The sequence below is a fragment of the Cebus imitator genome, unplaced genomic scaffold, assembly GCF_001604975.1.
Source record: "Cebus imitator isolate Cc_AM_T3 unplaced genomic scaffold, Cebus_imitator-1.0 Scaffold188, whole genome shotgun sequence".
NCBI classification, from domain to species: Eukaryota; Metazoa; Chordata; class Mammalia; order Primates; family Cebidae; genus Cebus; species Cebus imitator.
Window position 1 is genome coordinate 3,911,431 of NW_016107503.1, and position 14,690 is coordinate 3,926,120.

The following is a 14,690-nucleotide window of genomic DNA, read 5'->3' on the forward strand; positions in this document are numbered from 1 at the left end:
AGAGCAGAAGATCAAACACCACATGTTCTCACTCATAGGCGGGTGTTGAACAATGAGAACACATGGACACAGGGAGGGGAGCACTACACACTGGGGTCAGCTGGGGGGAAATAGGGGAGGGACGGTGGGAGGTGGGAAGCTGGGGAGAGATAGCAGGGGGAGAAATGCCAGATGTAGGTGATGGGAAGGAAGGCAGCAAATCACACTGCCACGTGTGTTCCTATGCAACAATTTTGCATGTTCTTCACATGTACCCCAAAACCTAAAATGCAATAAAATGAATAAATGGGAAAAAAAAGAAAATATTTCTACTTCACATATGCAAATCACCAACAAATGGTTGTGTTATTGAAATTAATCTCCTTTAACTGGAATACCGCAAGGTAAGCCACATAGCAACAGCTGACCTTTTTACTAGGACTTAGGAAGAAAACCATTTCCTTCCTAGAAACACAGTGTTGTGAGAGAAGTTCTTAAATTTCCACAAATCAATTTGTGTCCTTGACACCCTGTATGCAGTGTTACTGCTCGATCATATTTATTTATTTCGGCGTAAGTTATGTCTTTGTTTAGCCCATGTATTAAAACCTCCTCCTCTATTTCTTAAGCATGTCTTTCCTCTTTAAAATATATTTTAATGTAAAATATTACACATATATAGAATGATGTAATAAATCCTTGCTTCTTTTCTTAGCCTTGATTTAGTGTTTATAATTATGTGCAGTTACACTATTATTGTATATGTATGCATCTATAAATAATGTACAAACTTTTGCATGTTTTAAAACTTTATGTAAATGCTGTCATACTCTACTTTTACTACTGAAAGCTACTTTTTCTTTCAACAATACTCTCAGGGATTTATTGTGTTGATGAATAGATTTCTAGTTAATCCATTTTAACTGCTATGTGGTATTTCAGTATGGATACATAACGTTGTATTTATTCACATTTTTTTTGATGGGCATTGTTTCTTATTTTTCTATGATAAACAATCCTGAATAGTTTTTTAATAAATATTTTATTAATATTTTCTTGTACACATGCTTCAGAGTTTCTTTAGGTAAATACCTAGAAGTAAAACGACTAGGCTGAACAACTTTCACACCTTCCAACTTACTGTGCACAATCATATTGCTCATCAAAGTGCTTGTACCAATTTGCTTCCCACTAGCAGTGAAGGAGAGTTCTTATTTCTTAAAATATTTTTTAACATTGGTATTATCAGGCTTTTAGATGTTACTTAATCCATTGGGTATTGTTGTAAGTTTAATTTCCGTAATGTTTAGAAATGCTGAAGCATTTTCTTCAGTTATTTCTGAGCCCGTAAGCCTGCTTTGAAGAGCCAATGGAAGAAGTGTAAGAAAAGTCGCTCAACTTGAGCTACTGGCAGGTTGGTTGTTGGAAAACTGCACTGTGGTCAAAGTTTGTTTCAGTACTTTCCACCTCAGTGCTCTTATGAGATCCAGGGCACCAACGCCTTGACCCACTCTCTATTACCTGGACCCCTCTTCCCTTAGTAAGCAATAGCTACACTAACATTTCCCGAGGTACTTCTTAGCTACACGGAAGATGATTTATGAAAAACTGTTCTGTGCTAAATGAGTTCGGGAAGCATTATACATTTTATTACTCTGTTAGGGGTCTCGCCCTTACCCCCGGCCTTGGCGCTGGTTGTCAACCTTACCTGACACACTGTTCATCTGGATGTCTATATGTCTAACTCCTTAACAAATTTCAATGTTTGCTCAAATGTCATTTATTGAATGAAGCATACCCTGACCACTCTTTTATAAAATGCCATATCCTTTCTTTTCTCTGCCAACCTGTGTTACCAACCTACCTTTCATTCTGTTTAGCATGTGGTATGTAATTTATGTTATGTTTATTTTTCATAATCTGTCTAATCCTGCTAGAATGTAACCTCTGCAAAGAAGTGATCTTTGTTCCCTGAGGCATCCTAAACACTTATAACTATCTTTGAAATATAGTTGGCATTAGTAAATGTTTCTTAAATAATGAATGAATATTAATGCATTCAAGGCTTCAGTTGAAAAAAAAAAAAGCCTGTTTAGTTCTGCTGAATTCAATGTTTCTCAAACTTACTTAATCTCAGATCCCATTTTAAAACAAAACAAAAGAAAGCCGTGATACTTAACATTCTTCCAAAATAGTACTCCATGTTAGCCAGTTTGGGAGATGCTCATTTATAGCTAAGTCAGTGCTTCGCACATTCTCCTCACCAGTGTTTTGTATCCAATCACCTCGAGGCAACCTTTGATGGCTGTTAAACTTTTATGTTCACCTTGAAATACTGGTTGGTAGCTGATAAAGAGTAAGTAAGATGTAAGAGGAGATTTCATGAAGCGGTCTTTGATCTGAAGGAATGAGGCACTAGAGTAGAAGTTGTCCACTTTACAGGACTCAGTGGAGCTATTTGGAGCATCTACATTCTTCAGAACCGTCTGTCAGCTCATATGCGTCCTCACTGTCACTTAATTAATGCCCTGGGGCCTTCCTCTGCATTGCAGGAGTGAATCATGATGAGAATCTGTCTGACCTCTTTATTGAATAATCTTTGCTGGACTATCTTTATCGATATAAACATTAAGGAAGTAATAAAAACAGCTTTTTATGATAAATTTTAAGTGGGAAGTGGTCTGCATAAAAATAAAACTAAGGCAGCTGCTTAGACTAGAGAGAGTTGGCTTACAGGAAGTGTAAGGGTTTTAGTTCAATTACAAGAAGGCATCTGTCTCTGTGGATGCTGAGTTAGCTCTTTAACCTTATTCCTTTAGAGCTTCCCTTTGCAAGCTCAGTAAGCTTCTTAAGAAATAAAGCAGAAAAGCACATCTGTCAAAACTAGAAAGCGGTAACTCCCAGGAAACAAAATGAATCATAGGGTCACTGGAGAATTTTGTAATAGTTTAAGCTGTCCCTTACATAAATTGCCTCCTGTTCAATCTTCCTCCACTCTGATGATGCCGGCCAGCCAGTTTTTATTTCTTTGGCAGGGACATAAAGAGAAAATTGGAAAAGGATGGCTGTATCACCAATATTTGGGTATGTAGCCACTATTTTGCCTACAAAGAGAAAACAAAACTGGATTGAGAACATCTGACAACAGCAACAAAAAATTCCAAGCTTCTAGAAATGTCCCAATGTGTCTGCAAGATGTCATCTAGGCAAAATATCTTGAGCTGCAAATGTAGAGTCATAAAATCTTGATAGGGGAAGACTTCTGGAAATCATTTAGACTACACTTGATGCCTCTCCTGCTCTCTTTTATGCTGAGGAAGCTAGGACCAGAGAGGTTAAGTGATCAACTAATTTAGTTTTCTTATTTACAGTCATGTGCTGCGTCCACATATATGACTGTGGTCATCCAATAAGCTAAGGTTAATTTATTATTGAAGAAAGAAAAATCTTTTGCATCAATTTAGTGTATCCTAAGTGAACAGCCTGCAGTGGTGTACAGTAATGTCCTGGTCTTCCACGTTCACTCACCCAGAACAGCTTTCGGTCCTGTGAACTCCATTCATGGTAAGTGCCCTACACAGTTTATCTTTTCTATTTTGTCTGTTTATATATGTTTAGATACACAATACATACCATTGTGTGACCATTGCTTGTAGTCTATGGTATAATAACGTGCTGTACAGGCTTGTAGCCAAGGAGCAATATCATATAGCATAGGTGTGCAGTAGGCTGGACCACATAGGTTTGTGTGAGTATAGCTACAATGTTTGCACCATGAGGATATCGCCTGACAACACATTTCTCAGCGCTTGTCCCGTCATCACATTGCGCATAACCCTGTTTCGTGTTGATGCATTGGAAATATAACTGGCCATGCCTAGAGCACCAGCAGGGGGCATTTGCCATCCCTCCCAAAAACCTGGCTCTCACTCAGAAATCCCGTTTCCTCTCGGGTTTCCAGGATGACAGGATAACCAGTAGATCATCGTTTTCTCATAACCAGTAGACCATCGCTCCTCCCACCACCCTTGTTTCATTTTCTCACCACATCCTTCCTGACATACAGAACCCGCTGTGACAGGAGTGAGGACCCTTGTGTTTTGCAGGGAAGCGGATGGCACTTAGAGCAAAGCGCTCTTCATTACCGTGTAATAGCGCGAGATCGCCACTAGATGGAAGCATAGGATACGCATTCTCGCCCAAATTACACTATTGCCTGTATTTGCTTCCTTGCGTGGTTTTGGTAAATGCAAATTATTCAGCACTTGTAGTGAATATTTTTCACTTAACTATCGCCAGAATGAAATGAAAAAATTAATGATATAATACCAAATGATTCAGACAAAAACCCCACAAACCCCTTATAGAGGAAAATGCAATTATTTACCTTGAGTAATTGATTAATGAGGTTTACTGGTTTCTCTCATTGAACACTAATTTACTTTTAAGATTTCAGTTTTTATCTACACCTAAGAACAGCATTTTGTGTGTGGGAAAGCTAAGAGACAGAGGTGAACATTGGAGAAAAATAAGTTTTCTGTGAGAGTGAAGTGCCTGTTGTATGTTTCAAAAGGACAGTAAATAAAGCAATTGGGCACATGCCTCTGGGACCACATGTGGTACTGACTGAATGATTTTTTAAAAGCTTCGTAAACTTCCTGGACTTCAATTTTCTGTTCTGTATTCATTAAGCAGATGTATATAGGTGACTTTTGAGATCCCTGAGGAAGCAATAAAGCACACTGGTTAAGAAGAGACCCTAGTGATAATCTTTATCGAGATCTTTGGTGTCACATTTCTGCCTTTATATTTGCTTTAAGACTGTGTGCCCTTATTTCTTGGGAAATTTTTATAATAATTGTTTTTAAATGTTTCTCAAATATTCCAGCATCTGTAACCTCGCAATTGGCATCTGTTACGTATTGACTGCATTGTGCCCCTCTCCTCATTCATATATTGAGTACTGAATCTATATTTGACTGTAATTGGAGCTGGGACATTTAAGGAGACTACGAAGGTTAAATGATGTCAAAGGTTGTGAAGTGGAGGCAGGGCTAATCTGATAGGGCTGGTGCCCTTATAAAAACAGAAAGAGAGGCCGGGCGCGGTGGCTCACGCCTGTAATCCCAGCACTTTGGGAGGCCGAGGTGGGAGGATCACGAGGTCAAGAGATCGAGACCATCCTGGCCAACATGGTGAAACCCTGTCTCTACTAAAAATACAAAAATTAGCTGGGCGTGGTGATGGGTGCCTGTAGTCCCAGCTAGTCGGGAGGCTGAGGCAGGAGAATTGCCTGAACCCAGGAGGCAGAGGTTGAAGTGAGCCGAGGTCTTGCCGCTGCATTCCAGCCTGGTGCCCGGCAACGGAGCAAGACTCTGTCTCAAGCAAAAACAAACAAAACAAACAAACAAACAAAAACCAGAAAGAGAAACCACAGTTCTCTTTTTGTGTGTAGCTGGAAGAGAGGCCATGTGAGGACACAATGAGACGGCGGCCACCTGCAGGTCGAGGAGAGAGGCTTCACCAGGAATCAACTCTGCTGGCACCTTGACCTTAGACTTCTGGTCTCTAGAATTGTGGGGAATAAATGTCTGTGGTATAAGTCTCCCAGTCTGTGTTATCTTGTTATGATATCTGAGCAGACCAATACAACACCTATTAATTGTCTTTTCTTATATGAGTTGAAATTTTCTTGTTCTTCATATGCCAAATAACTTTAGGCTGTATTCTGGTCATTTTGAATATTGTGATAGAAGAGGCTGGGTCTTGCTGAAATCCTATGGAGAATGTTATCTTTTTTTCGGCAAGCAATTAACCTGATTAATTCAGGTCACACATTCTGATCTACTTCCTGTGGGCTGTGGTTCAATATCATCAGTTCAATCTTTAAAGGCTTTGCAATTCTATTCAGATCTATCTTACTTAGTGCCACCCAGTGGGCATTGTGGCATCTGGGTGATGGTTTGTCTTTTAATTCAGTTCTGAATGTTTAAGATCCGATCCATGCACACGAAGATTGGAGGTGAGCCAGGAGATCGTCAACCACTTAATGGGGTTGCTTTCCCAACCTCCTTCCTCTCTGAGATCTCCCTCTTATTTCCCAATTTCCTGGACACCTTTTTTCTTTCCTGTGGCCAGAAAACTGGGCCTTTTATTATTTTATGTGCACCGGCATTTGGAGTCAAGTGGCTAGAAGTAACAAGTGTTATCATCTTTTATGATGATAACATAAAAATCATACTCGTTTAGTATTGTCTAAAGTTAAACTTCGTGCAGTGATACACTAAGGGCTGCATTGTGGAACTGATCTCTCTTACGTGGGAGCTATAAGGAGGATTCATTATTTATGGGAAATTTAAAAAGAATAATAAAATTGATCAAAAGTAGTCCTGACTTTTATCATCAATTTCCAGCAATTAAAAAAAATCAGTAATAGGCCGGGCGCGGTGGCTCAAGCCTGTAATCCCAGCACTTTGGGAGGCCAAGGCGGGTGGATCACGAGGTCAAGAGATCGAGACCATCCTGGTCAACATGGTGAAACCCCGTCTCTACTAAAACTACAAAAAATTAGCTGGGCATGGTGGCACGTGCCTGTAGTCCCAGCTACTCAGGAGGCTGAGGCAGGAGAATTGCCTGAACCCAGGAGGCGGAGGTTGCGGTGAGCTGAGATCGCGCCATTGCACTCTAGCCTGGGTAACAAGAGCGAAACTCCGTCTCAAAAAAAAAAAAAAAAAAAATCAGTGATAAAATACTCTTCCCTAAAAAAGTATTTTGTTAGTTTAAGTTTCAAAAACTTGCTAAACTTCCTATTATTACTCATATGTATTGTGTTTCAAATTTGAATATTTTATTGCATAAACATTAGGAAACATTACACTCAATTTAGAAGTTTATTAACAGAACTCCCAGCTTTACATTTTCTCTAGTTTCATGGGAATTCAGCTATATGAACTCCTTTTAAGAGTAAATCTGTAACAGTTTAGAATTATTTTGGCTGCAATTTTGTGTCTCCAAAACCTTTGGTATTAAATATTCCTATATTTAGGCATTAGAATAAAAATAATAGAGGTAAATGGAATTCGAGTTACCTTCATTTTGTCATTGTATAGGATGACTTGAAATGCTATTTGCATTTAAGATTTGCAATAGCCAACTAGAATGCAAATTACAAGGTGTAATGTTTTTGTTTTGAAAGTATACATTTTAGTTCTTCAGTCAACTATAAGTAAAACTATTGATGAACCTAGTTATAGCGTCTATTATATGTCAATATATAAAGAAGATACATTTTGGAAAAACCATTGACAAATTTGCAAAAGTGAGACATGAAAACAGAAATTAATATTAATCACTGTGACAGATCAAAATATCAATGTACTGGTTTTCTTTTTAAAATATAAATGTAATTAAAGGAATTAATCTGTTGCTTTTTCATGTTTATACTATAATTTGAAAAAAAATTTACTGGCGTAATATGAAGTCCAAAAATGAAAATTTTCATTGTTTGCATTCTTTTCCTGATCATTTGTTTTGTTAAATTTTGTGATTGTTACTGAGAATATTTTTGAATTATAGAGGAGATGTTAAGAAATTATCCACTACATCTGTCAAATAAGCTAGTTATGCTACTGACTCTGTTTACCCCATGAAATAGCAATTGCTGTCTATTAGGGAAAAAAAAAAAACAGGGAAATGAGGCATATGTCCACTGAAAGACAAATTTATACTTGTGTTATTCAAAATAACCAAATACTGGAAACAACCTAAATGCCCATCATCAGGAGAATAGATAAACTGCAGCATTTTCACAAAATGGACTACTGCATGGTAGTAAATTCATTAAACTCATGGTATAAAACGACATGGATAAATCTCAGAAACGTTATGCAGAGTCTAATAAGCCAGCCACGAGCACTTACTATAAAGTTTCATTTATAAAAACAGGCTGTAATCCCAGCACTTTGGGAGGCAGAGGCAGGCAGATCACGCGGTCAAGAGATCGAGACCACCCTGGCCAACATGGTGAAACCCCGTCTCTACAAAAAAATACAAAAATTAGCTGGGCGTGGTGGCGCACGCCTGTAGTCTCAAGCTACTCGGGAGGCTGAGGCAGGAGAATTGCTTGAACCCAGGAGGCAGAGGATGCAGTGAGTCGAGATTGTGCCATTGCACTCCAGCCTGGCACCTGGTGACAGAGGAAGACTCTGTCTCAAAAAACAACAACAACAAAAAAAACAAAAAAAGACCAAGCAACATTGCTGTGACAAAATAATCTACATTTACAAATGCTTTTCTATAAAATAGCTTGATTTACTCTTGGTCAACATTATCCTCTCATGAGTATATTCAGCTCAGAGCATTTTTAAAGTTTTTTTATTTTTTAATTTTTTTTCAGAGCATTTTTTTTTCTTCCAGATATTGCTAAAAATAAAAAAGCCAAAGAATGAATCTGGTTTCCATGGGCCTCTGAGTAGATGAATAGCTACATGATTCCTCTTATAGAGCAGGCTGATCCACCCATTTGCCCCCTAAGACATATTCCTTAAAATATGCTTACGACCATCCCATATAAATTTTGCTTTCTTAATCTATGCATTCTGCAGTCCACAGTAGTTTGCGCTTATATAAACTTCTACCTTCCTTCTCTCCTGCTTCTTCTCTTCTCTCTCCCCTCCTTCCTCCTTAATTTCTCAAATATTAATCATTTGTATTTCAGGACTTTTTGACCATTCAGATGAGCATTGCTTTATTCTTGTATTATTCAAGTTGTTTTTCTTGGTCCTCACGTTCATGTTTGTCTTCTTCAAGGCATTCCAGAAATGCACGCTATACCTTGCACAACTCTAAATTTATCTGAAAGTTTTTCAGACTCTTCTGATGCCTAGGACTTCACATCCTCTGTGTCCCCCAGAGACTTCAAATTCTAGAACACTGATTAAGATCTGAAATGAGGATTGACTTCTATTTATTCAGGACATGAGTAAACATTTTTCCAGTAATTGATGTATTTATATCTTCGGATTGCTAAGAATTATATAATTGCCTAGCTTATTAGAAAATCCAATAAAAAGACATAAAATAATTTAGTTGACTTGATAAAATGATAGCTTCCTTTCCTTCTCCTTTCCTCCCATTTATTGAGTATAATGTTTCATTGACAGGAACAACTTGATACATTGTTTCAACTAGGTCTTACTATCTAGCAAGACATCAACATTTAGAGCTTAAAAGACAATTTACTTTGGTATTTCATGTTTCTTTGGGTTGACATAGCCGGGTAACATGCTGCTGAAGTCAGGCTTTTCCTGTAGCTACAGTCATCTTGGGGGGCTCCTGGGCTGGAGGTCAAGATGGCTTATCATATGGCTGGCAGTTCAAGGTAGCTATTGTCTGGTAGCTCAACTCGGGGTTAGAGTGCCTATATATTACCTCTTCATGTATCCTGAGTTTCTCAAAGTATGAAAGTTTGATTCTAAGTGTTAGCATCAAAAGACTTAAGCAGAAGTGGAAAGCTTAATTGTGGAAGTCCCACCAAATACATTTTGCTGCATTCCATTGGTAAAGCAAGTCATTAAGCTCAGACTAAATTTAAATGGACGAGATTTAAACTTCCCCTTTGAATGGAGGAGGGACGAGGCCACATTGCTGGGGAGCACATAAGATAGAACATATCGTTGCAGTCATATCTGGAAAATAAAATCTCTCATGCCTATTATATTTAAAAATGAAGACTCAGGCTGGGCATGGTGGCTCATGCCTGTAATCCCAGAACTTTGGGAGGCTGAGGCAGGCAGATCATGAGGTCAAGACATTGAGACCATCCTGGCCAACATGGTGAAAATCTGTCTCTACTAAAAATACAAAAATTAGCTGGGCATGGTGGTGAGCACCTGTAGTCCCAGATACTCAGGAGCCTGAGGCAGGAGAATCACTTGAACCCGGGAGGCAGAGGTTGCAGTGAGCCAAGATCGCACCACCGCGCTCCAGCCTAGAGACAGAGCAAGACTTCATCTCAAACAAGAAGAAGAAGATGAAGGCCCAGTGAATTACTTTATGACAGTTTAACAAGGCTATTACTTTTCCTAGTAATTACCAGTGATGGTGAGTTGAATCAGTATGAAACCACGGAGCCTGCCACAGGGCCTGGCATACTGTTGGTGCTTGAATAAACAAATGCTCAATAAAGGAAGCATATGGTCTTGGTTGTTTTAAATGCATTGATGTAAGATTTATGCATATCATAACCTTAGAGTGGGTAGAGAATGTATTTATTTACCAGACACTTAAGTAACCCTTACTGTATGTCAGGTGCTTGCGAAGAGTTACCGTGTGCACTGGGTGCCAATCTGTCAGTCTGGTGAGGCAGAACACCCAAATACACTGATTTATTACTTGCAGATAGTTATAAAGGAGCCACTGAAGACTCGGATTCACGAGGAGCCAGCCTCCCGAGGCTCAGGAAAGCTTCCCAGGCTGGGTGGAGTACTGTCTGTGCATGCCCCACCCCACATGCATCACAGCTGACAGACCCTAGAAAGAAGCCTGCCCTGGGTTTGGTATCCTAGGGGATTATATGCACTGCTGGGACAAAGCCTTGAAGGCTGCCCTGTTTCTAGGAGGGACTGGAACAGACCCAGGTTGTTCCAGCGGGTTCCTTCTTATTTCAGGATGAGGCTTTCCCAGCACTGCAACAGTTATTTGTGAGATCTACGAGCAAGAAAAGGGAGAGAACTAGGTTGGTTCAAGGCCACCTGGTGAACTACCTGGCAATATTTGTACCACTTTAAAATATTATCTCATTTCATTGAACATAAAGCAGTGGGGTAGGTACTACTCCTATCCTGATTTTGCATGTAGCCAACTAAAGCAAACACACACCAAGTCACACAGGGAGGAAGTGGTAGCGTTTATTTTCAGGCAGTCATAGCAGAAACCATGTTTTACTCAGTACCCTATGATGCCCCTATGTGCTTATTATGTCCTATGTGATGGGGAGGAAACCAGACAGGAGAGGAAAACAAAATGTGGATGAGGACAATGTCATGTGTGCGTGAGAGGAAAAGAGAAGGAGAAGACAGGGCAACGCTGTATGCTGAAGAGGTGATGGAAGCAGGTGGTGCTAGCCACGTTCTTCCTCTGCTTCCTCGCATCCACTGTGTTCCATGGGGCTAAGAGAGCGGAAGGAAGCCCGTGGCCCTGTTTCTTGCTTTCCTTCTCTTTTCCCAGAAAAGTTCAGGGGCTAGTTTTTAATAAGATCCTGTGAGCTCTTTGCAGATATTTTCATTTCTCATGGGTTTCTATTTTAGATGAAACACAGTTTGAATTCCACCTAATAGCTATGTAACTCATGAGAACTAGAGAATTTCAGATGCTTCTCAGTCCAATTTATTGCATATTATACAACTGAACCATTTCTTGATTGGTTAGATCCTGTGGAATAATAACACAATTAATAAATAAATGTCACAATTCGGGTCTTGCATGTCTTCTTCTTCCTTATACAGAGAGGTTCTCACTCTTAATTATCACTCTAACCCAAACAAATTAGAATCTCTAAGAATGGGTCCCAGGATTTGGTGGTTTTATAAAACCTCCAAAAGTAGCCAGTAATGATAACTGCCATAGACAATCACCAGGTGAAACTCGGCAAGCCTCTGAAAAGATTAGATTACTATTGAGCAGGGACCTTCTCTGCAAATGGATTATAATAATTAGCCTGTAAAATGATAAATTCATGGATAGTTTATAGAATTTTCTATGAAGCCTTTTATCTGTATTTCCTCATATGTTTGATGAGGCAAAGAACTAATGATGTGTAAATAGAATGCAACTTCTCTTTAAAGCAGTGGTGCTCAACCCTGCTGGCATGTTGCAATTGCTTTGGGTACTTTAAAAATAAAGATTCTTGGTCAGGCGCGGTCGTTCACGCCTGTAATCCTAGCACTTTGGGAGGCTGAGGTGGGTGGATCACGAGGTCAAGAGATCGAGACTATCCTGGCCAACATGGTAAAACCCCATCTCTACTAAAAATACAAAAACATTAGCTGGGCATGGTGACGCGGGCCTGTAGTGCCAGCTACTCAGGAGGCTGAGGCAGGAGAACTGCGTGAACCTGGGAGGCGGAGGTTGCAGTGAGCCGAGGTTGCACCACTGCACTCCAGCCTGGCACCCTGTGATGGAGTGAGACTCTGTCTTAAAAAAAAAAAAAAAAAAAATTCTTGGCACAACCACAGACCAGTTAAATCAACTCTCAGGATATGGGACCCAGCTGTTGATATACGTTCAACTTCCCACGTAATGTCAATGTGCAGACCAGGTTGAAACTGCTGATTGAAGGGAAAAGTAGAACCTTTAGATGACTCAATTCTTGTATTGTTTTTGGAAAGGCAACACAACTAACAGTAGTGGATATAAACCTGGCGTTTGCTGTTGTAAAGATGGTATCTCTAAAGATGAATTCTTGAAAAACTGTAGAGAACCAGTTTCTTTCAAATAGTCATCAGTCAGTCTCGGGAGACTGCTATGCACATGTACACAGTTTGCAAAAAGCAAACTATAATTCTTTTCTAATAAATATTTATCTAGCCTCCTTAGAGTCCTATGCTGCAGCAGGTATTTTATTCATGTTGGATGATTTTTCCATTTTTATCTATGTCATAATATAATATAATCAAACCACTGAATATCAGTTGAGCTCTTACAAGGTGTCTGCTGGTTGCCTCACTTATATGCTTGGAGTAAATAGCCTCAAGGTAGCATTTACAACTGGTAATGTAAGCAGTAGAGAAGCCAGTGACGTGAAGATTTTTCACTTGAGGTTGTCATTTTCAAACCTTAGTGTGCATGAACCTCAGGGTATTAGATTCAGCAGATCATCCATAGGCCCCAGATTCTGCATTATTCACAAGCATCCCAGGTGATACTGATGCAGATGGGCTTTGGACCACATTTTGAGAGCCAAAGCCATAGAAATTGTTCATACGCAATGAGAACACACGGACACAGGGAGCATAACATCACACACTGGGGCCTGTCAGGGGGTGAGGGGAAAGGGGAAGGAGAGCATTAGGACAAATACCTAATGCACGTGGGGCTTAAAACCTCAATGATGAGTTGACAGGTACGGCAAACTACCACGACGGCACATACCACAGATACCTATGTAATAAACCTGCATGTTTTGCACGTGTATCCCAGAACTTAAAGTAAAATTTTTTGAAAAAGAAGTTGTTCATGAATTTATCATCATTGCTTTAGATTCTGAATTATTCTTTCTTCTTAATAAGAAAGCCCTATTCATATTTAAATATTACTTTAAGGTTTTTAAATGGTGTTCGTCTGAATGATTTTTTTCCTTTCAACAGCTTTGGGAAGATGGAAGGGAACTAGTGTTTCTTTCCTTTACAAGGGAGGCAGCCTAGAGAAGTAGAAAACATGCAAGACTTCAAACCCAAAGGCTTGTTATTTTTCCTAAGTCTCAACTGAAGCTAAAAGAGACCACAACAGACTCCAACAAAACTACGAGTGCTAAAGAAAAAAAGTGAGTGTTTGATCTAATTTAACTGGAGACTGCTTTAATTTCTTCTGTTTACAATGCGGATAATAAGAAGCACTCATCTACATGTTCAGGTAATCAAGTGATTCAATACATGTGAAAGTATATGTTGTACACATTACAGAGTTCACTTCCAAATCACTGTACAAATATAAGTTTATATATTTATGAGCAAGTTAATGAGTTTCCCAAAGTTACATAACCAACAAATGTTCAAGCCAATGGGGGAATCGCTGTTATAAACTGCATCATCACAGATTGTTAATGTGACCACTTTGGAATTATTTTCATTATATCATGGTAATGTGAGAAATGTCAGGAGCTCCAATATGTTAAGAAACTAAGATACATTATATGCACAAATGTTGTTGAAAGTTAAATGTAAAAATGGAATAAAATAGATTACAATAATTTTTAATAAAGAAATATATTTTTAATGGCCATACTGCTAAAGTAATTTACAGATTCAATGCTATCCCCATCAAGCTACCAATGACCTTCTTCACAGAACTGGAGAAAACCACCTTAAACTTCATATGCAACCAAAAGAGAGCCTGCATAGCCAAGTCAATTCTAAGCAAAAAGAACAAAGCTGGAGGCATCACACTACCAGACTTCAAACTATACTACAAGGCTACAGTAATCAAAACAGCATGGTACTGGTACCAAAACAGATATATAGACCGATGGAACAGAACAGAGGCCTTGGAGGCAATACCACACATCTACAACCATCTGATCTTTGACAAATCTGACAAAAAGCAATGGGGAAAGGATTCCCTGTTTAATAAGTGGTTTTGGGAAAACTGGCTAGCCATGTGCAAAAAGCAGAAACTGGAACCCTTTCTGACACTTTACACTAAAATTAACTCCAGATGGATTAAAGACTTAAATATAAAACCTAACACCATAAAAAACCTAGAAGAAAATCTAGGCAAAACCATTCAGGACATAGGCATAGGCAAGGACTTCATGAGCAAAACATCAAAAACATCTGGAACAAAAGCCAAAATAAACAAATGGAACCTAATTAAATTCCATATTTTCTGCACAGCAAAAGAAACAGTCATTAGAGTGAATCAGCAATCAACAGAATGGGAAAAAATTTTTGCAGTTTACCCATCTGACAAAGGGCTGATATCCAGAATCTGCAAAG

The 14,690-nt window shown here is 39.1% G+C and overlaps 1 pseudogene; it reads left to right on the forward strand.

The window, feature by feature from the left end:
• The first annotated feature begins 11,016 nt into the window (after positions 1-11,016).
• The window catches only part of LOC108316398, a 30,871-nt pseudogene continuing 27,197 nt past the window's right edge, over positions 11,017-14,690 (forward strand).